Source organism: Rhinatrema bivittatum, chromosome 18 (assembly GCF_901001135.1).
Source record: "Rhinatrema bivittatum chromosome 18, aRhiBiv1.1, whole genome shotgun sequence".
In the NCBI taxonomy this organism is placed as follows: Eukaryota; Metazoa; Chordata; class Amphibia; order Gymnophiona; family Rhinatrematidae; genus Rhinatrema; species Rhinatrema bivittatum.
Window position 1 is genome coordinate 18,328,477 of NC_042632.1, and position 22,294 is coordinate 18,350,770.

Sequence of the window (22,294 nt, forward strand, 5' to 3'; positions counted from 1 at the left end):
GTGTGAACAATGACAAAGCAAATTATTTTTAATAGAAACATTCTCAGTATTTTGCTACATGGCTCATACTACTTTACATTTACAATGAGAATAGCTCAAAATTCAACACCTTCCAAAACATATGCCTGCAGAAGATCCTCAGAATTTAGTGGCCAAGAAGAACCTCAAAGCGAGGGCTATATCAAAGGACAAATATAAAATCTATTGCCCAAACACTTAAAAGGAGAAGCTGGAGAGAGTTGTTTAGGCCTGTGAGCCAAATGCTACCTGATATACTGCTGGGAACAGTCTTACAATGGACACCAAATGGGCCTTCCTAAGGAGTCATGAAAAATATAAGAAGCAGAGGCTTACAACTTGACATGGGACACCATCATGCAGGACACAGAGCAGAAGCAGTGTTCTTTGAACATAGTAGCAAGTGTTGATGGCAGTTAAAGTCCTGGACTTGCTAGATGATACCTGCTGGCTCTAGCTTGGTTGCTTTGGGGAACTGTAGCCTGCTGGTACCAACCTGGTTACCCAATGGCACTAGGTGTCACAAGTACTTCGATACCACAATCTGCTGGCACTGACCTGGCTCGTGTCTGGGGGACTACTACTACTGACTTGACTACCCATGACCAATTCTGGGCTTAACAGCATTGCGGGCATTGTGTGTGTGGAGAGGCAGTCTGATTCTGAAAGTGCAATTAGCTAGTTTACTTACAGTGGTGGCATGGCATGCTGGCACCCCCTGACCTGGCACCCAAGGCAGGTGCCCATCTTTCCTACTCCTGTCAACAGCCTTACAACTTTCCTGTGGTTTACTGTATCGCTATCCCGTGGTCTACTTTATCGCTATCCCATGGTGTACTCTCTATTCCATGGTGTATTGTATCGCTATCCGTGTGTACTGTATCGCTATCCCGTGGTGTACATCGCTATCCCGTGGTGTACTGTATCGCTATCCTGTGGTGTACGTATCGCTATCCCGTGGTGTACTGTATTGCTATCCTGTGGTGTACGTATCGCTATCCCGTGGTATACTGTCTCACTATTCCATGGTGCACTGTAGCTCTAACTTTCACTTCCTTTATCAGCCCTTGGTTTTTGCCTTATCACCTCTCCCGTTTGTCTCTGCTCTCAAGGCAGTAACAGGTGGGTTGTTTTCAGTACTGCAGCTTCCCAGCCCTGTTCCTACCACTGTCCATTCTACCTAGTGAGCTTTTTCTGAAAGTCTTATCTGCCATTTGAAAAATGAAGATGACTGAATGAAATGAATGCATGTACACACTTTCCCTTTCTGATGCTGAGCACACAGACATTCTTAGTGTTTGTCATCCCACCTGCCTGAGGTCACATTACCATTCTCACAGCCTTCTCAGTCTGGTGTCTGAGGACAATTTTCAAAGCTATTTACATGGGTGTATATTACAATGTTCGAAAATTGAATTTTCTCAGTTTGGCTAAAAGTATGCATGTGTTGTTTCTCCTCCTCATTATCCTCTTTTATCCTCATTAAGGGGAAGCATTCTATGAGAAGCATTTTAGGTGGAAATGGAAAACAATGCACAAAGGAAGGTAATTTTCATAGAAAGATGCAAATCTAACCTACTATTGTAGTAATTTTCGAAGCCCATTTACCCGCCATTAAGTGCACTTAACAGAGCTAAAACTTATTGACAATTCAATAGCATATAATAGTTTGAAAAATCCTTTGAATATTGCTATAATATAGAATATGCTATTGAATTGTCAATAGGTTTTACCTACATTAATTTTAAAAGCTCATGCTAAAAGGCCCATGTACATGAGTATGTGGGCTGTGCGTGAGCGACGTGGATTTTAAAAGCCGCCAATTATATGTGTATATGCACGTGCATGAGCTAAAAAAGGGAAGGGCATGGGTGTTCCAGGTGGGGCCCATAGTTACATGCGTAAATCTGTATTTTAAAACAGAGGCTGCAGCGCGCAGTGGGTGTAAGCTGTGTATGTTTGCTACTGTTCCTAATGAAGTGTGAATCTGCAGAAATTGCATTTTAGGTCTTACACAACAGGGTGAGGGATCCGGGTCAACGGGGGGGGGGGGTGCAGGCCGAAGAATCAGAAGGGTCTGGGGGACCTTAAGATTGGTTGGGCAAACTGGGGGACTACTTGGCAAAACTGGGAATGTCCGTTGCATCAGCAGCTTTTAAAATCTGATTACTTGCGTGTGCTACAGCCAACAGAGTCCTAAGGTAGATACGTGAAGTATATTTGCTCGAGTAATGGCTTAAAATTAGGAGCACAATTACGTATGGTAAGCATATTTTAAATCATACCTGCGCAACTGCGTGTATAATTTAAAATTCAGTGTATGTTCACTCACGCACTCATACGCATATGTAAGGGTGCCCTTGCGCTTGTTTTAAAGTTACCACCCCTGTGCACATAATGGGCCTGATTTTAAAAAGCATTTACTCGAGTAAAAACCAGGTTTATTGGAGTAAATTCACTTTACTTGAGTAAGTGGGTTTTTGAAAATTGCTACAATATATGCCATTGACTTGTCTATAGGATTTACTCACATAAGTGCACTTTACTTGAGTAAATGGCTTTTGAAAATTGCTACAATAGTAGCTACATTTACGCATGTAACTCCTTTTGAAAATTACCCCCAATGAGGGTAAATAGGGTTTCGAAAATTGCTACAGTAGAATGTTACATTTACATTTTTCCTTTGAAAATTAGCCCGATAGATTATATTTTTAAGTCTATGTGTATTATATTATGTAGAAAAACTACCCATACAAAAACGCAGATGTAAAATTCCACAGATACTTTGTACTCATGACAAGCTTCGGAGGGAAAGTAAGCACAAACAGGTGAATTTTCAAAGGAATTACACATATAAATGTAACATACTGTCGTAGCAATTTTCAAAAGCATTTACCTGCATTAAGTGCACAATGTAGGTAAAACCTATTGACAATTTAAATGACATATTGTAGCAATTTTTAAAAGCCCACGCACATAGGTAAAGTGCATTTACATGTGTAAAACCCAGTTTTAAACGTGTAAATATTTTTGAAAATCAGGCCTTCAGAACCTAACATTCAAACCTATCCATGGTACAGCATTTATGCGCTAAGTGGATGCACAGACATTTATGCTAGTATTTTATAAACTGTGTGGCAGGAGCTGCACAGTTATAAAGTTCTGTCTAGTTCTGCTCTGAAAGTACGTCCACATGTTTCAGTATGCACAAATGTTTCCAATGCAAGAAAATACTTTCTCTACCCATTTTATAAACAAATGTGCATTTATTTTAGCAGCAAAAATAATATAACATGAACGTGTAATAACTTCATTTAAGAAGCATATCATGACATGCTGCAATATATCACAACAGGACCATTATTATAGACTAAAATGCTGTCACCGAATCTTGTGCTACGTCTCAGCAATAGCTTTCCACTGTCCAATTTTATCAACCTTAGACAGGATTGCAGGAGACAAACCAAGCTATGGCAAGAAATTTAGAAACTCTTGGGGCAATTCCATTTAAGCGCCTAGCATAAAATAGATTTATTATCCCATGACCTTTCTCTAAAAACTCCCTCATATAGGAAGAACACACTGGCTCTTTCAATAAGCAGGAGTTGTATAAATGTCAGATGCATAATCAGCACTGACTCACTATCAGGCCATTGTAACAATGCCTGATGTAACATGATGTATGTGTCACAATGCATTAGACAATATCTTTTTCCAAAAATCTGACTCAGTAAAGTTATATATATATTGATATAGATATAATATGCACACATATAGTCACTGACCCTTCAACCCAGAACATAAGTTTCTGGTAATAATTGTGCAGCAACTACAAAAGAGGTAAAATAGTCATTTATCCACACTATAAACTTTAGCACAGAAAATAATCTTCTCTCAGCTTTTGTTAAACAGGCCAATTAATAATCTTGTCAGGTACAGGTATCTTTGTGTGTCTGACTCTAAAGTTGGTTGCCAGCCCATCGATTAGTCTGCACTTCACAGCGCAACGGAAAATGACAGAAATGGTAACAGGTGCCCACTGAGAAATGAAGCGCACGGGTCTGATTCATATGCATTTAGAAATGTATGCAATGTTAGCCTGAACCTTTTTTGCTCATAGAGAAATCAAAGGCATAGGTGACTCCGAGTATGGCAGTGTTGGGTTGCATGAAGAACCTGTCAGCATGCAGTACCGGTGGGCCTCATCGTGAGCGTGCTGGCATGCATGTGTAGGCAGAAATGATCGATTCTGTGCTGTACATTGAGGTATGAAACTTAGTAAAGCAGTATGGTGACAAGCAAAAATAATAAGGCTCAACAAATGGTGTAACTTGCTGAGACTGTATAATTCTTATAGACATGAGTACCTATATATGTACATAACTTTTCTTAGTTTTGGAGCACTGAACATTCCACACACATTGCACTGGCAGCAGAAAAGCCAGCTTTCCTCCACAGCACTGCCAAAAGGTCCGTGATGGGGCTACATACCATGCAGTAGGAACAAAGGCATGAACAATTCTTTTATTATACTTATACCCATTGACAGCAGATGTATTCCAGGCAGGGTACCACATTTAGAAAGAAAAACAATAATAATAACTTAAACAAAAATAATCACATTAAATTATATACAAAATAAAACATAAAACGAAAACCATAAAATATAGAAGCACACCCTGACCAACTAAGCATGAAAGAATTGGATAACCTATGGACATAAACCAGCTAAATAAAGTTAACCCAGACAAAACAAGAACAAAGAAGGTACCCACAGGGAGGATCCCTGGCAGCGGGAGGTTCAGAGCTCCATGCTCAGTGGCCAGAGGAAGTCATAGGAGGCTGGAAAAGAAGAATGGAGGGTTCTAACGGATCTGAAAGGAAGCCAGGAAGGCAGAAGGAATTTGGGGCCAGATCACAGGCATGGTAAAAGAATAAGAGGAAAATGGCTTTGAGGAATAATAGTAGGGTAGTGAGGACTATTAGGCCTGAGGTTAAGCCAGATCTACTGGTTAAAGAGGAAAGGAGTTTTTAATGTTCTTGGTGTGATTGTAGTTATTTTTTTTTTATTAGTATTGCCCATATGCCTTAAGTAAAGGATTGCTACCTTTGGGGGGAAAAAAAAATCAGCCAAACCCTTTATCCCCCTTCCCACAAAGCTTCTCTTCTCCAGACCCCTCCTTCTCATGAATCTTCTCTGCTCCTTAATACCCTAGCCCTTCCCAACCCCAAGACATGAAGCAAGAGCTAGAAGACGTGGTGGATCACCTGCACGGAGCAGTAGTTTACAACTCTGAACGTTCTTGTTCGGCAGACTGGATGGGCCATATGTGTCTTTTTCTACTATCATTTACCATGTTACTGTGGTGGTAGTGGCAGGGAAGGCTGTGAAAGAGTGCAAGCTGGGGACTGAGCCAGAGTGTTCTGCTTCCAGGCTCTACTTCCTGTATGGGAGCCAGGAGAGGACAGGATACCAAGAGGGTCAGAAGCGGGGCATGTCCTGGGACTCAGCCTGCTATCTTTCACAACTTGCTGCTTCTGTTACTGCCACTATAGCCAGGCCTACCATTGGTCCCTGCTTGCCTTCCTGAAACATTAACAGAGATTATTCAGTCTAGAAAGCATGGAAACACAATGACAATGAGAGATTTCAATTACCCCAATATTGACAGAGTGAATGTCTTGTCAGGATAGTTCATTTTCTAGACAGCATAAATGACTGTTTCATGGAGCCACTGAATAAGAACATAAGAAATGTCATTCTGAGTCAGTCCAAAGATCTATCAAGTCCAACATTTATCTCCAACAGTGGCAATCCAGGTCACAAGTACTCGGTAGGATTCCAATCTTACTTCTTCATAATCGGGGATAAGCAGTGGCTTTCCCAATACTATATGGCTAATAATGGTTTATGGACTTTTCCTCCAGAAACTTATTTAAACCTTTTTAAACCTAGCTACTCTAACTGCTTTTATCATATCCTCTGGCAACAAATTCCACAGTTTAAATGAAAAAATAATTTGTTTTGTTTTTTAATGTGTTATTTAGTAGCTTCATGGAATGTCCTCCAGTCCTAATACTATTGGAAAAGATAAATGACAGTGTTAGGGTTGTGGACCCAGTTCAGCTGGGGAACCCTCCACGGGAACAATCTAGGACTCCAGGGACAGGCTAGACTAGGGGATCTTCTGCCTATACCAGCCATCTTACCTGCAGGTTGAGCCCTTGGGTTCTGGTGGCCGGCAAGACTTGAACAAAGGCGAGACCTAATGCTAAAGCTGGACTGGAATCTGGAGTGGAGGCAGAAGTCAGGCAGGAATGAAGAGTCAGGCTGTAGGCTGATGCCAGACAGGGCTGGAGATAGGAGCCAGAGAAGACTTGGGATGCATGCTGCAGGGCTGGAGGCTGATGTCTGGTGGATCTGAAGATCAGGCAGGAGCCAAGGTCTGGGATGGATCACTGGAACAAGACAGCTTGAGATAGGAGGCCCGGGAGCCAGGGAACAAGGTGGCTTAGGGAAGTGAGGGTGCAAGGTTTGAGACAGGAGGCTTAGGGAAGCCACAAGACAGAAGGCTGTAGAGAGCCAGAATGAATACAAGGCAGGCAGGCTTTGGAAAGCTGCAAGGCAGGAAGGCTACAGAGAGCCACAAGGAATATAAGGCGAGGAAGCTTTGGGAAGCCACAAGGAACGAAGAACCATGCAAAGAGCCGAGCACTAAGTGTAGACTGAGGCAGGGCTAAATAGGCAGAGAATCACTGAGTCATGAGGTCACTGAGACTAGAGAGAAAGCTAGCCTCATTTTCAGTGTCTACTTGACTTGTTTTTAAGTCAAGTAGACACTGAAAATGAGGCTAGCTTTCTCTCTTAAGTCAAACACACACTAAAAATTAACCACATTTTTTTCTTTTTATAGAATTGCACAAAAAGAATAATCAATTTATCCCATAATTTCTCTTCTTTCCCAAGCTTTAAGTCACAATAGTTCCCAGTAAAATAATACTTGAAAAATCCTATTCAGTCACCAGCATAAGCACCTTCTACTCTCAGTAATCTCTCAGGTCCTAGAACCAATGGGGAAAGGGCAGCTAAGAACATAAGAACAGCCATGCTGAGTCAAACCATTGAGCCCAGCATCCTGTCTCTGACAGTGACCAATTCCTATAAGAAGATTCAATTTCTTTCTGCTCATTCTATATGACAAATGGTGGGTCTCCCTGAGTCACTTAGTTATTAAATATTTATGGACTCTTCTTTCATGAACTTTCCCAAATACCTTTTAAACCTAGCTATGCTAACTGCCTTGACCATATCCTTCGGTATCAAATCCACAGCTTGATTGTGCATTGGGCGAAAAAATACATTCTCCAATTAGATTTAAATCTGCTACCTATTACCTTAAACGAGTGTCTCCTAATTCTAGTGCTATTTTAAAAAGTAAATAACCATTCCCTATTCACCTGTTCCAATCCACTCATGATTTTGTAGATATCTCCTCTCAATTGTCTCTTCTCCAAGCTGAAGAGCCCTAACCTGTTTAGTCTTTCTTCATAAGGGAGCAGGTCCAATACCTCAAACATTTTTGTTGCCCTTCTCAGTACCTTTTCTAACTCTGCAATATCCTTTTGAAAATGGGGGCGATCAGAATTGCACACAATATTCAAGGTACGGCTGTACCACTGATCTATACAGAGGTATAATGATGTTCTCTGTTTTATTCTCCATTTCTTTCCAAAACATTTGTAACATTCTGTTTGCTTTTTTGGCCACTGCTGCACACTGAGCTCAGGATTTCAAGATATGATTGATGATGACTACTATCTCCTTTTCTTGAGTTGTTATTCCTAATGCTGAACCCATTATTGTGTATCTAAAATTAGGGTTATTTTTCCCTAAATGCATCACCTTGCACTTGTCCACATTATATTTCATCTGCCATTTAGATGTCCAGATCTCCAGTATTGCAAGATCCTTTTGTTGTTCCTCACAATCTGCCTGTTTTAATATCCCTTTCTAGATCATTGATGAATAGTACTGGTCCCATTACAAATCCTTGAGGCACTCCACTATTTGCCTTTCTGCACTGGGATAACTGACCATTTAGTCCTACTTTTTGTTTTCTGTCTTTTAACCAGTTACTAATCCATATTGAGACAAAACCACCCATCCAATGACTTTTTAGTTTGCTCTCATGAGGGACTTTATCAAACGCCTTCTGAAAATCCATACTATATCAATTGGCTTTTTTCCACATGTTTTTTTATATCTTCAAAGAATTCTAATAAATTAATAAGGCACAACTTACTTTTCCTAAATCCATCCTGGTTCTTTCCTATTAAACCATGTTTGTTCATACCTGTGATTTTGTTATTAATTATAGTTTCTACAATTTTGCCACAACTCAATGTCAGGTTCACCAGTCTGTAGTTGCTTGGGTCACCCATGGAACCCTTTTTGAAAATTGGTGTTATATTTGCTATCCTCCAGTACTCAAGAGTACAGAAATTTAGATTTCAGAATGCCAATAGTAGGTCTGCAATTTCATATTTGAGTTCCTTTAGAACTCTGGGATGAATATCATCAGGTCCCAGTGATTTGCTATTTCATTTTTCAATTTACTCTAGCACTTCTTCCAGATTTATACTGATTAGATTCAGTTCCTCTGTCATTACCTTTTTCTCACTGGAATGCAGAATCTTGTACAAGAGGATGGAGCTGCTTGGCAATAGTGAGTATAATACAAAAAGAACTACTGCAACAACATATAACTTAAAAAATAGAAACTGAGAGACTATGTTGAGAAAACTGATTAGAAGAAATCTAATAGGAAAGTTAGAATCTGAATGAGGCATGAAAACTGTTTAAAAACACCATCTTGGAAATCCAGATATAATGTATTCCACAAATTTAAAAAAGGCAAAAGACAAAGAAGTATGTACTATAATAGCTGAATGGTACTGTGAAAGAACCCATTAAAGTGAAAAAGGCATCTTTTAAAAACTGAAGGCAGGAACTAATAAGGAAAATAGGAAGGCATATATGGACTGCCAAATCAGATCTAAAATAGAAAAATTAAATGATTTTTTTGCTTAGTCTTTACTGAATATTGGGGTGATATCCATACCCAAACCATTCTTTGTAGGTGATAGTTTAGAGGAACTGAATCAAATCGTGTGAATCTGAAAGTTGTGCTAGAGCAAACTGACAAATAGTAGCAAATCACCAGGACCTGATGGTTTTTACCCCAAAATTCTAAAGGAACAAATAGGAAATTTTACACCTGCCATTGGCAATCTCTAATCTATCACTGAAAACTATCTGCTTTTGCACAGGGACCACATCTGGAGTATTGTGGGTAGTTCTCAAGAAATATATAGCAGAAATAGAAAAGGTACAGAGATGGGCAACAAAAATGATGAAAGGGATGGAACTGCTCCCTTATGAGGGTTTGGATAAGTTCTTGGAGGAGAAGTCCATTAACAGCTATTAATGAAATTTACTTAGGGAATAGCCACTGCTATTAATTGCATGACTCCAGATGGGATCTTCTTAGTGTTTATTTATTTATTTATTTATAATAATTTATATACCGGAGGTTCCTGTATAATATACATATCACCCCGGTTCACAAAGAACAGTAACTATCGCTACAAATAGCGGTTTACATAGAACAGAATAAAAGAAGTTTTACATTGAACAAAAACTAAGTAAACAAGTTTTTACATTGAAGTCAGCATGTGTAAATTTCTGATTAACAAAGGAAGAAAAAAATAGATCTGAATAACTCGTTGTGGGCTTGAAAAGACTTTTCTTCGTGTTCTTGGCTCTAGGGGAAAGCTTGTTTGAAAAGCCAAGTCTTAAGTTTCCCTTTAAATGTAGAGTGGCATGGTTCCAAACGAAGGTCTGGAGGGAGCGAGTTCCAAAGTGAAGGGCCCGCTGTGGATAATGCACGTTTCCTCAGAACGGATTTCGCAGGTTGTGTGATTAGTCTGTTCTGATAGGCGCTTCTGGTTGGTTTCACAGATGTGTGTAATTGAATTTGGAATGTTAGGTTGAGCGGTGCGATGTTGTGTAAGGCCTTATGTATCATCATTAAAGACTTGAACTGGATCCTGTATTTAATCAGAAGCCAGTGGAGATGGTGGAGAATTGGGGTGATATGATCTCTCTTTTTGGCATTTGATAGAATTCTTGCAGAGGCATTCAGGACCATCTGAAGTGGTTTGATGGTGCATGCTGGAAGGCCTAGGAGGAGAGAGTTACAGTAATCCAGCTTTGGGAGTATGATGGCTTGTAAAACCATGCGGAAGTCTCTGTATAGGAGGAGAGGTTTGAGTTTCTTTAATGTTTGAAGTTTAAAGAAACATTCTTTTGTTGTGTTGTTGACGAATTTGTTGAGACTGAGTCTGTTGTCTATGATGACTCCCAGGTCTCTAACTTGGTGGAGAGCCCTGCGGTGACCGGATGTTGATTAGTGTTAGAGTGTGAGGAAGGGGTATAGTTTTCCGGAGTTATAATGAGGATTTCAGTTTTGTTTTTGTTTAGAACCAAGTTGAGGCTGGTGAGTAGATTGTTGATAGCTGACAGACATTTATTCCAGAATGATATGGCTTTGTGTATGGAATCTTCTAGGGATGTGCAGAGCAAAATTTTATGTTCATATTTTTTATGTCCGAAAGGGGGTCCCACTTGCGGCCAATATGGACATAAAAAAAATCCAATGAGTTGGGTATATGTACATATGTGCAAAAAAAAAATTTAAACCCCCTCACCCTCCTTAATCCCCCCCCCCCAGACTTACCACAACTCCCTGGTGATCGAGCGAGGAGTGAGGACGTCATTTCTGCAATCCTTGGCGAGAAGCATGTGACGTCGGTGGCACGTCGAGTGACGCGGCGTCACGTGATTCCCGGCTCGTTCGCGCCGGACGGCTCGTTCGGCCCAAAAAGAACTTTTGGCCAGCTTGGGGGGGCCTCCTGACCCCCCCAAGCTGGCCAAAAGTTCTTTTTGGGCCGAACGAGCCGTCCGGCGCGAACGAGCCGGGAATCACGTGATGTCGCGTCTGAGTGACGCGGCGCCACGTGATTCCCGGCGAGTTCGCGCCGGACGGCTCGTTCGGCCCAAAAAGAACTTTTGCCAGCTTGGGGGGGTCAGGAGGCCCCCCCAAGCTGGCCAAAATTTCTTTTTGGGCCGAACGAGCCGTCCGGCGCAAACGAGCCGGGAATCACGTGACGCCGGCGTCACTCGACGTGCCGCCGACGTCACATGCTTCTCGCCAAGGATTGCAGAAATGGCGTCCTCACTCCTCGCTCCATCACCAGGGAGTTGTGGTAAGTCGGGGGGGGGATTAAGGAGGGTGAGGGGGTTTATATTTTTATTTTGGCTCAACAATCGCGATTTCCCACATATCGAACATATCTATGTTCGATATGTGGGAAATCCGATCGTTTATGTCGAATCAATTTTTTAAGTAAAAAAAAAATATGAGTTGCGTTTTACTAATGCGGTCAATCCGAATGCACACCCCTAGAATCTTCTATAGGGATGAGGATTTGAATATCATCCGCGTATAGGTAATGTCTTAGCTTAAGGTTAGTGAGAAGTTGACAAAGTGGGAGTAGATAAATATTGAAAAGAGTCGGGGAGAGGGATGATCCTTGTGGTACCCCCCTTTTGGATTCGATGGTGTGGGACTCTTTGTTATTTATCTTGACATTGTATGTTCTGTTCTCCAAAAACAATTTGAACCAGTTAAAAGCTACTCCTGCAATGCCAATGTCTATTAGGCGTTGCAGGAGGCATGAGTGGTTAACGGTATCAAACGCTGATGAAAGATCCAGGAGAGCGAGGAGGCAAGGTTGGCCCTTTTCTAGGTTGAAAATGATAGTGTCTGATAATGATGTTAATAATGATTCGGTATTCATAGACTTACGAAAGCCAAATTGGTTTGAGGTGAGGATGTTGTTTTCGTCAAGATATTCTGTAAGTTGTTTGTTTACAACTTTCTCCATAACTCTGGCAATCAACGGGAGGTTTGCTATGGGTCTAAAGTTTGCTGGGTCTGAGGTGGGTAAGTTGGGTTTTTTGAGGAGCGGCTTGAGCATGGCTGACTTGAGTTGGTTCGGGACATGTCCTTGAGTGAAGGAGCAGTTAATAATGTCTGTTAAAGGTTTGGCTATGGTGTTGGAGATCAGACTCAGTTTGTTGGATGGAATATGGTCTGATGGATGGGAGGATGGTTTTATCTTCTTGAGAATATTCTCTATTTCTAGAGTGGATGTGAGCTCAAAAGTGTTGAGCACTGTTAGTGAAGTGTTAGGTTGTTTGACATTTGGGTGCGATGGTTGTTGATCTGTTGGGAGTGGTGGTTGAGCGGTTGAATGAGGTGTCTGTTGAGTGGGTGATTGCGAAGATTGGGGGGTAGTTTGGGTAATTGCCAGGTTCTTGTGGCCTGGTTTGTTAGAAACAGGATGCTTGGCTTGATGGACCCTTGGTCTGACCCAGCATGGCAATTTCTTATGTTCTTATGAAGAAAATCTAAACAGATTAGAGCTCTTCAGCTTGGTAAATAGATGACAGAGAGGGTATGACAGAGGTTTATAAAATCATGAGTAGGATGCAACAGGAATATAGGGAATGGTTATTTCCCCTTTCACTTAGCACTGGGGGACCCTCCATGAAACTAGCAGATAGCAGATTTAAAATAAACCGAAGAAAGTATCTTTCACTAACAAGAAATCCATATTGGAATCGGACGAAGGGTCCATTAATCCCAGCATCCCTCAGTGCACAATTAAGCTGTTGCTGGAGACTGTGGTCAAGGCATCAGGCATGGCTGGGTTTAAAAGGGGGTTTCAGTGCTTGGACCTTGCCCTAGCCATAAGATAGGGTCAAGGACTGCTTGGCACCATTTTGTAAAGGCTATGGGCACCCCAGGCCTTCTCATTTTTTTTTTAGGTAATGGGGTGTGGAAGAGTGGCCCTGGGGTGAGAGTTGGAAGGAAGCATCCACTATCAAACCAAAGAGGGTTTTTATGAACTTGGGGATCTGGGGGAGGAAGGAGACCTATTATCTACTATACCACCAATGAGGTTTTTCTAATCATGGGGGTTGTGGAGAAAGGGTATGGGAGGAATCCCATCTTTGGATTTTATTTTATTCAAAAGGGGGTAGGGGTCAACCCTTGGCCCACTATTTATTCTAGCCGATTTGCGGGTTTGTGGGGAGTTGTCATGTTGACTGCCATTTCTTTTGGTGATGGAGCCATTTCGACTGGTGGCCCTAGGATGAGGAGAGAGGGCTCAAAGGAGACCCTCAGGCATTTTATTCTTATTTTTCATGGAAACTTTTTTTTTAATTGCTGGTCTCTTTAAAGCGATGGTGGCCCCATGCAGTGAGGGCTGCCATTGCATGTTATAATCCAAAAAGCCATTGACACTAGCACAGCCATTAGCTGAACATGAATTGCCACATATTACTTTTGTTGGATCTACTGAGGAAGATTGTTTCATATAAAAATCATATACGGTAGTCATAGAACCCACACATAGCTTGATGCAGCTCCCTCACATTAAACTGCTGCATCTGCACAAATGAAAACTATTACACTATAAAAACTAATCAATAAAATATTGCAAAACACCCAGGTGAGGGAGGGGCAGCACAATCTTCCAAACTGTGAGCATTCTCCATCAATACAGATAGTGTACTGTCCCTTTGTTCTTTATTATATCTTGCATGCTTGGTTCATTGCTAATTGGAGCACCCTGTAAAGAAGGTCCTCATCTTGTCCTTGAAATCTTGAGATGTGCATCATGTGAAATTCAGCCTAAAAGAAGTTACTATTTTTCCTCATAGATTTTCTTCTTCTTAAAAACAAAGCCCTTTACAGTAAATGGCTTTAATGCTGGTTAAACTAATCTAATAATCTGGAATATTTTATTGAAACAGACACAATATGCAGTCTTCTAATATAATTGGTTGGTGATTCAATTTGCATATCACCAGGTCAATTCTGGATACCAGCTGCCTGATATTTGGTCCCTTTTATGCAGTGGTCCCCAACCTCATCCTGAAGATGCATGGAACCGGTCTGATTTTAAAGATAGCCTCAATGAATATGCATGAGAAAGATTTACACACACTGGATCTCCAGTCATGTGTATCTTTCAGGATAGTGTTGGGAACCACTGCTTTGATCCAACTAACAATTCATTCTGTCCATTTCCTATTGTTAGTACTACCGTGGTATTCTTCCAGCTCAGAGATGTGGATCGTGCCCCCCTGCACATCAGACCATAAGTTTAAATGCATTCATGAAACAACGATACTTTCAGCTGCAACCCAACAGAGTACGAACCTAAGCCAAAAATCACATTTAAGTCTCCTCTATGGTGGTGTATATTTCTGCTACTGGGCCATTCAGCTGGATTTCTGCTCTGGATTTTTAAAAAATGCACAACAGATTCAATACATACATGAGGCTACTGAAGCACAAAAGTCATATTATTCTTGGTTGATCATGAAAGCAAATCAACTTCAAAAATTACTTTCTAAAGTCTACTACAAACATATTTACCATTTCATTAGAAAGGCAGCTTTGAATGTTTGAAATCACGATAAACATCTGGGTAATATTCCTATAGGTATGCCCATAATTGTTTCTGTATTTCAGTTTGTTTAAATATTGTTTGATAAAAGCTCAGGGAAATATAGCAAGCTGCTCAAGAGCTTTATAATATGAAAATTACTTATATTCCCAATGGGTATGGATCTTGCAGGATCTCAGTGGATAATCTGCCAACATGCAGCAGAGTGGGATAGTAGCTGCATATTGGCATATTATCCATTGAGATTCTGCAAAATCCATACCCATTGGGAAGTGTTAACAGAGTTATTACATTATTCATTAGAATAGGAATATTATTTGGAAGCAAAGGTTGCACAAGATGCAATCTGAATAACATTACAATAACTTTTCAAAACTACAGGAATTATAATTGGTATAATTTTTTAGTTATATTTGGAAGAGGCAATAGAGGCCATTTTAGAAGCTACACAAGGCCGGGGAAAATAAATTCAATAGGCCAGGGAGACAGAAGGACAATTAAAAGTATGGTAACTCTCATTAGAAAGAGGCGGGCTACCTGCAACACTGCTGATTTTGAAACAGGTTACCCAGATCCAGTCTGGATTCTGACTCAGTGAGATGGATTATAGCAGTCGCCCTTCTTGTGTTCACAATCGGATTTCTACAGAAAGGATCAGATTAGATCTAGATGGATTAGCAATGCCTGTTGTGTCCTCCTTGTCTTTGTGAGGGTTGAAGGGGGTTTGTTGCCATGGCCCTGGGATTTTCAGGCCGTGGGCCTACCATGGCGCTGCCGATGCTGCCGGATTTCCTGGGAGTTGTAGCATTTTTATCTTGTTTTCCTGGGAGAGTCAGCATGCCCTTGCAGCATCCTGACTGGTCTAGCACTGGGTGTGCCCCAAATTGTCAGCATTTTAAAAAGCATTGCCACCACCCCAACTACCCAAACAATACAGTTCACCCAATAACCAATATTTTAATGACATTCACTTGTTATAAACTTTCAATTTTCTTGTAGTTTGTAAGTGTGTAGAAAAAACTGACAACACGAGTTAATCATAATCCCTGCTTTTTAAATTTTCATGTTTCAGTGCTCCAGGGTCACCATTAGTCATATAACATCCAAACAAGATTTCCCTGGGTTAGACCGCAAACGACACATCTGTGTTTTGCCAGGGCGGCTGCCGAGAGGGCTCTTGGACCAGCACTATATGCCTTCTGGGAATGCTTTATTTTAGCTAGATAACAGTCTCTGGCTAACTTTAGCACAACTCTTTGGCATGATTAGCTGGATAAGGTACTGAAAAGGACGACCTAGATGATAAAGTGGATGGAACAATTCCCCTATGAAGAAAGGCTAAAGAGTTTAGGACTCTTCAGCTTGGAGAAGAGATGGCTGAGGGGAGATATGATAGAGGTCTATAAAATAATGAGTGGAATGGAATGAGTAAACATTAATCAGTTCTTTACTTTTTCAAAAAGTACAAAGTCCAGGGGACATACAATGAAGTTACTGGGTAATACATTTAAAACTAGTAAGAGAAAAATATATTTTTTTACTCAATGCATAATTAAGCTCTGGAATTTGTTGCCAGAGGATGTGGGGAAAGCTATTAATATAACTGCATTTAAAAAAGGTTTGGGCAAGTTCCTGGAGAAAACGTCCATTAACAATTATTAAGGTAGAGTTGCAGAAAATCACTGCTTATTCTTGGGATAAGCAGCTTGGAATCTATTTACCCCTTGGGATCCTGCCAAGTACTTTTGACCTGGCTTCTCCACTGTTTGAAACAGGATATTGGGCTTGATGGACCCTTGGTTTGACCCAGTATAGCAAGCCTTATGTTCTTATGATCATTTTTTTTTTTAAATTGGTACTTTTTTGGGGGTTCAGGATTTTTTTCTTGTCTAATTTTTTTTTGCAGTTTGGCAAATTAAACTAAACTGAAAAACAAAACAAAACAAATGAATAAGCAAATCCCCATAATAATAACACAAACAAATGACAATTTTGGAGCTGCACTTCCCTAGTATTTTTCCTTTGAGAACTGGTGCAAAGTCTACAGGTTAAAGTACCCATGAATTTTGCCCCTTTAAAGTCAGCAGCCCCTTGGTATCCAAAAGAATGAAGACAACATGAAGAGTCACCCTAAGAGAGCTGAGAGTAAAACCTTGTTAAATACATTTTTATTACAGCATGAACAACTGAAAAAGAACTTATTTTAAGAGGTATGTGCAAATACCCCAACATAACAGGTGCATACCTTGGAACTGTACCTAGGGAAGGGAATAGTAAAATTATCAGTAAAACTGACATTATGGGGATGGTAGCAAATACTCCTATTGCAGGTGTGCACCCTTGGACTGAAGTAGAGTTGGTGCAACCTGCAGGGTGGAGGTCTGCAAGTCCCCACTGTCAGCTGTCAGAGTTGGGATAAGGCAGAGACCCAATTGGAGCTTCATCTATACCAACCCACATTCCCTTAGGTTAAGCTCTCGGGTGCTGGAGCCAGCAGGACTTAGGTGGGGGCCTCTGCAGACAAGCTGAAGATCCATGGAGATGGTCAGGTTGCAGGCCAGGGTCCAGGGCAGGCAGATTTCAGGCGTAATTGAGAATCAGACAGTGGTCAGTAGCAGGCGGAGTTTAGGTGTAGTCAACAATCAGACAGTAGTCAGTGGCAAGTAGAATTCAGGCATAGTCGAGAATCAGGCAATGGCAATGGCAGGCAGAGTTCAAGCAGAGTCCAAATGCAGGCCGAAGTTAGAACCAGAGATCCATCCAAGGGAAGGTGGAATGGATAGGCAAGCAGTGACAGAAAGAGTAGCACAGGCAGGCAGGTGAAAAGAGAGAGAATGCCGAAGAACTGAAGACTAACCATGATGAAGGCCACTGAATAGAAGACAAAGGAGACCAGGGACTGAAGAGAAAAAACCAAGAATGGAGACAGGGAACGCTGAGGCAACTCACTCTACAAGTTGTAGTGGACCTATTACCGAGGCAAGGATTGAAGGAACCCAAAGACTATAGGCCGGGGCTTGTAAAGTCATCTGTGGGCACCACAAGCCCTTTAAATCTGTAATCGTCAGGCACGTGCGTATGCCTAGAGGAAGCCAGAGGAAGTGCTGGCGATGTCCCAGCCACCCATCAGGTGCAGAGGAGCACAGCGGTTTACTGCACAGTCGTGCTGAGGTCTTCCAGTGGAGTCAGGGCTGAATATCAGCAGCTCAGGACAATGCCGAAGCAGCGGGGGTATCCACCGAATTTGCCAGGACTAGCCCACGGGTCACCGATCATAACAACTTCAGATTTAAGAACTAGCCTTGCTTCAATATTTAGTCCACCATCTATTTCAAGGGCCCTCTTAAAATTACTGCAGAACTGTTTTTATTTCTTGATATCCAATTTGTTCAAACTGGGATCCCAAACTCCTCCCTTCCTATATGTGGTATAGAGAACCAGTGGCTGGGCTGGAATTCAGGACCCTGACTTGCCCTTTTCACTTAATGACTCAGGCCACCTTTGCCTTATGTTTGAAGTATGTTTCCATGAAAATGTGTGTATTGTTCACATGTTCATGTCTACCCAGGTACAATGTGCTTGTTATCCTGTTTTCTGATACTATAGCTATGAATTTTCTTTCTGTTTAGGACAAAATAACTTAGATCATACATCCTGTATTCTTAAATCATTAACTGAACATTTCCGACACCATAAATACAGCTCAAGTCTTGCTTCTCATGTATGGCAGTCTATTAGTTAGTTTACGTTCACTGTAGCGTGTCTTTAAAGCAAAATGTAGTTTTTCATGTAACACCGCTGTTGCTGCATAATCTACATGGATCCAGGCATTCAGATACAAATAACAGTTAGATCGGTAAGATAGCAATAAATTAAGGAGCTCAAAATGTAACACCCTCTCCTCCTGTCTCATACAATAATGCTTTTGCTTCCAAATGCTCAGGCTGGTAATACAATACTTTGTGCTCCACTGAAATAAGAGTGTCACATAGTGCTGCCACATCCCAGAAGTCCCAGCAGAGTCACAGATGTGTACATTTTGAAATGCCATACAGGCAGTGCACACTCAGGCTCTCAGGACGCACGACCTCAAATCAGCTATTCATCTGTAATATAATGACATGCTTGGATCATCTTTCCATTTCAAGCTCTGTCAGAAGCAATGTCCCCTCACTGCACTTTTATAAAAACAATTAGAACAGCAGCGTAAAGGATGGTTCCTACATCTGGACGGCTATTAACCTGGGCATACGGAAAACGAGCATGCATGCTAAACTACAGCTTATTGCATACAACTTAAAGGAAGAGTTTAGTCAGTGGAGCAGGAAAGAAAATGAGTGGGGCTGATTTCTAAAGCCATGTCTGTGCAAGACCCCAGCTTTATGGGCTCAAATGGCTATTTTCAAATTGACCCAGGCTGTGAGTGTGTAAAAATGCACACACAGCCTGCTTTCACGCATCCCTTTATGTGCACTGAGTTAGGACCTGGGTGCACACTTTTCGATTTGTAAAAGTGTGCACACCACAGTGAACATGCACAAGCTGTGCCCTCTGAAGAGGGGTAACTTTACCTGACTATGATACCGAATTATACTGAATGACTCCCCTCTTTCAGCACCAGGGGTTTCCCAACATCGTAAAGGCATAAACAGCTCATAAACAGGGTTTATGAGCTGTTTTCTGAGGGCTGTTTAGCTGGCGTTTTTCTCCTTCTTCTTTGGCATTCCAGCTCAAATGGAAGTCACCCCTGCACATGAGCCTTCATTTCCACCTTTCCTCATTATAGTTCTACATTTAGCTTTGGAGACTTTGCATGCCTTCCTCTTTTGGGCATAATTTCTACTTATATTATCTTTTTGTTACAGGTACACTCCCATTCTTCTGATCTTACTTTTGGACCATAGTCAGCACCAAAGTTATGAGGGTAATTCTGGCCAGCCTAAGGGTACCCGGATGAACCAAGATAAAAGAGGAGTGGGCAGGTACATATGAACATAAGATTTACCATACGGAGTCAGGCCAAAGGACCATCATGCCCAGGATCTCGTTTCCAACAGTGGCCAATCCAGGTAACAAGGACCTGGCAGGATCCCAAAAGGTAAAAAAAATAAAATGAAATAAAGTACTGGCCTCCTACCCACCTGAAACAAATAAAGTAGCAGCCAAGTGGCACTTGACTGCTCCCTCCTTCCTCTCCTGCAAGATAAAAATTAAAAGTCCCAGCAGTATCTTAAACACCCCCATCTCCTTCTTAAAAAAAACAGTGGGTCAGTTTTATTTCTAAAGAGGGCGAGAACTTTCAGGTTAGTGCCCAGTTTTTAGCACTAATTGGTTACGTTTAGATAGGTCACTGCAGCTGCACTATATCTAACACAGTAACATAGTAAATGACGATAGAAAAATACCCGTGACCCATCCAGTCTGCCCAGCGAGTGTTTTTAGAGGCACTGCTGCTTCTCCGTGCAGGTTATCCCTTCCTATCTGTCCTTTAGCCACTGGGGACCCCATGTGTTTATCCCACACCTTTTTGAACTCCATTACCATTCTTGACATCACTACCTCTTTTGGGAGGGCATGCCAGGCATCCACCACCCTTTCTGAGAAGAAATGTTTCCTGTTATTCCTGAGTCTTTTCCCCTGGAGTTTTATGTCATGTCCCCTAGTTCTACAGCTTTCTTTCCACTGCAAAAGGTTTGATTCCTGTCCATCATTAATACCTTTTATCAGATATTTAAAGGTCTGTGTCATATCTCCTCTCCTGCAGAGTTTATACATATTTAAGTCCTTTGGCTCATTGAATAAGTCTTTCTGCGCAGACCCAGCAGCATTTTGGTTGCCTTTCTCTGGACTGCTTTTATCTGGTCTCTGTCCTTTTTGAGATATGTAGGGTGGGGTTGGGGGCTATTATGGAGTTCTACAAAATCATCAGAGGACTGTAAGGGTAAATGTGAATCTGTTGTTTACTCTTTCAGATAACAGGAGGACTAGGGGGCCCTCCATGAACTTAGCAAGTAGCACATTTTAAAACAAATTGGAGAAAATTCTTTTTCACTCAGTGCACAATTAAGCTCTGGAATTTGCTGCCAAAGGATGTGGTTAGTGCAGTTAGTGTAGCTGGGTTCAAAAAAGGTTTGGATAAGTTCCTGGAGGAGGCCATAAATCTCTATTAGTTAAATTGACTTAGAGAATAGCCATTGCTTTTTACTGGCTTTAGTAGCATGGGGGTCTACTTAGTTTTTGGGTAATTGCCAGGTTCTTGTAGCCTGGATTGGTCCCTGTTGGAAACAGGATACTGGGCTTGATGGACCCTCGGTCTGACCCAGTATGGAAACTTCTTATGTTCTTATGTTATGGTCTCCAGAACTGAACAAAATACTTCAGGTGAGGCTTCACCAAGCACCTTTATGAGCCATTATCACCTCAATTTCCCTGCTAGTTATGCCTCTTTCTATACAGCCAAGCATTCCTCTGATCTCAGTCGCCACCTTCTCACATTGCTGTCAAATGGTCAGACACTATCATCCCAAGGTCTCTTTCTTGGTCTGGGCACATCAGTCTTTCATCCTACAACACACTGAGCTCCTTTGGATTTCTGCAACCCAAATGTATGAATCTGCACGTCTTGTGAGGGAATCCCAGCTGGCAAACCTTCAACCACTCTTTGAGATTTCTTAGATGATTTCTCATTCTCTCTACTCTTTCACGTGTGCCCACTCTTGAAGATCTTAATGTCATCTGCAAAAAGAGAAACTTTTCCTTCTACCTCTCTTGCAATATCATTCAGAAAGATACTGAACAGAACTGATCCTTGAGGCACTCCACTTATCACTCCTCAGAGAAGATTCAGTTTACTATTACTCATTGTTGTCTGTCAGTCAAACAATTTATAATCCATTCTACCACCTTAGGACCCACTCCCCAAGCTTTTCATTCTGTTTGAGCCTCTGATGTGGGACAATATCAAACACTTTGCTGTAATCTAGATAAATCATATCAAGTGCTTGTCCTTGATTGAATTCTCCAGTAACCCTATCAAAAAAATCAATTGTGTAACAGGTTGTTGCTGGGTGCAGCGAAACCAGCTGACAATCTCCTGAAACACACTCCCAAGACAGCTTCTTGCAGTACAAATCACTATTTCATGCACATATTCCTGTTATACTCTCAACTCTGGCTTCTTTCCCTGAGATAGACAGGTTTTTTTTAGTAAGGCATTTGGATAGTCCATTATAAAGCAGCACAACGTCCCCAGCATTTACCCTCACAGAACCTTAGTGTAAGTTCCAATCCCTAACTCAAAAGGCAAAAGGCTAGTCTGCTTCCAAGGAAATTCTGGCATTGTCTTCTTTCTTCTGCCTCTCCTTTTTTCTGCTGGTTGAAGCTCCTCTTTTTTTTCTTTTTTTAATCACAAGGCTAGCAGCTTCAGCCCATATATAATTTGCCAAGATACTTATTAACACAGGATGTCTGGCCTATTGCTTTCATTCTAATTGGTCTCTGCAAAAGGTTCCCAGATAACATTTTCCAGCAGTCTTTTGCTTCCTGATGCATCTGGTTTTTGTGCGTTCTGGCCAATGTTAGTGGGTAGAGGAAGCTGTGATGACAGGTTCATGGGTACCTCTTCTTTAAAAGGAAAAAGAAAACAATGAGGCACTCATGAACCTGTCAT

The 22,294-nt window shown here is 41.4% G+C and overlaps 1 protein-coding gene across 1 annotated transcript in view; it reads right to left on the reverse strand.

Annotated features, from left to right (window-relative positions):
* The window catches only part of TENM2 (teneurin transmembrane protein 2), a 2,776,334-nt gene that overhangs the window by 669,047 nt on the left and 2,084,993 nt on the right, over positions 1–22,294 (reverse strand). The window lies entirely within an intron of this gene.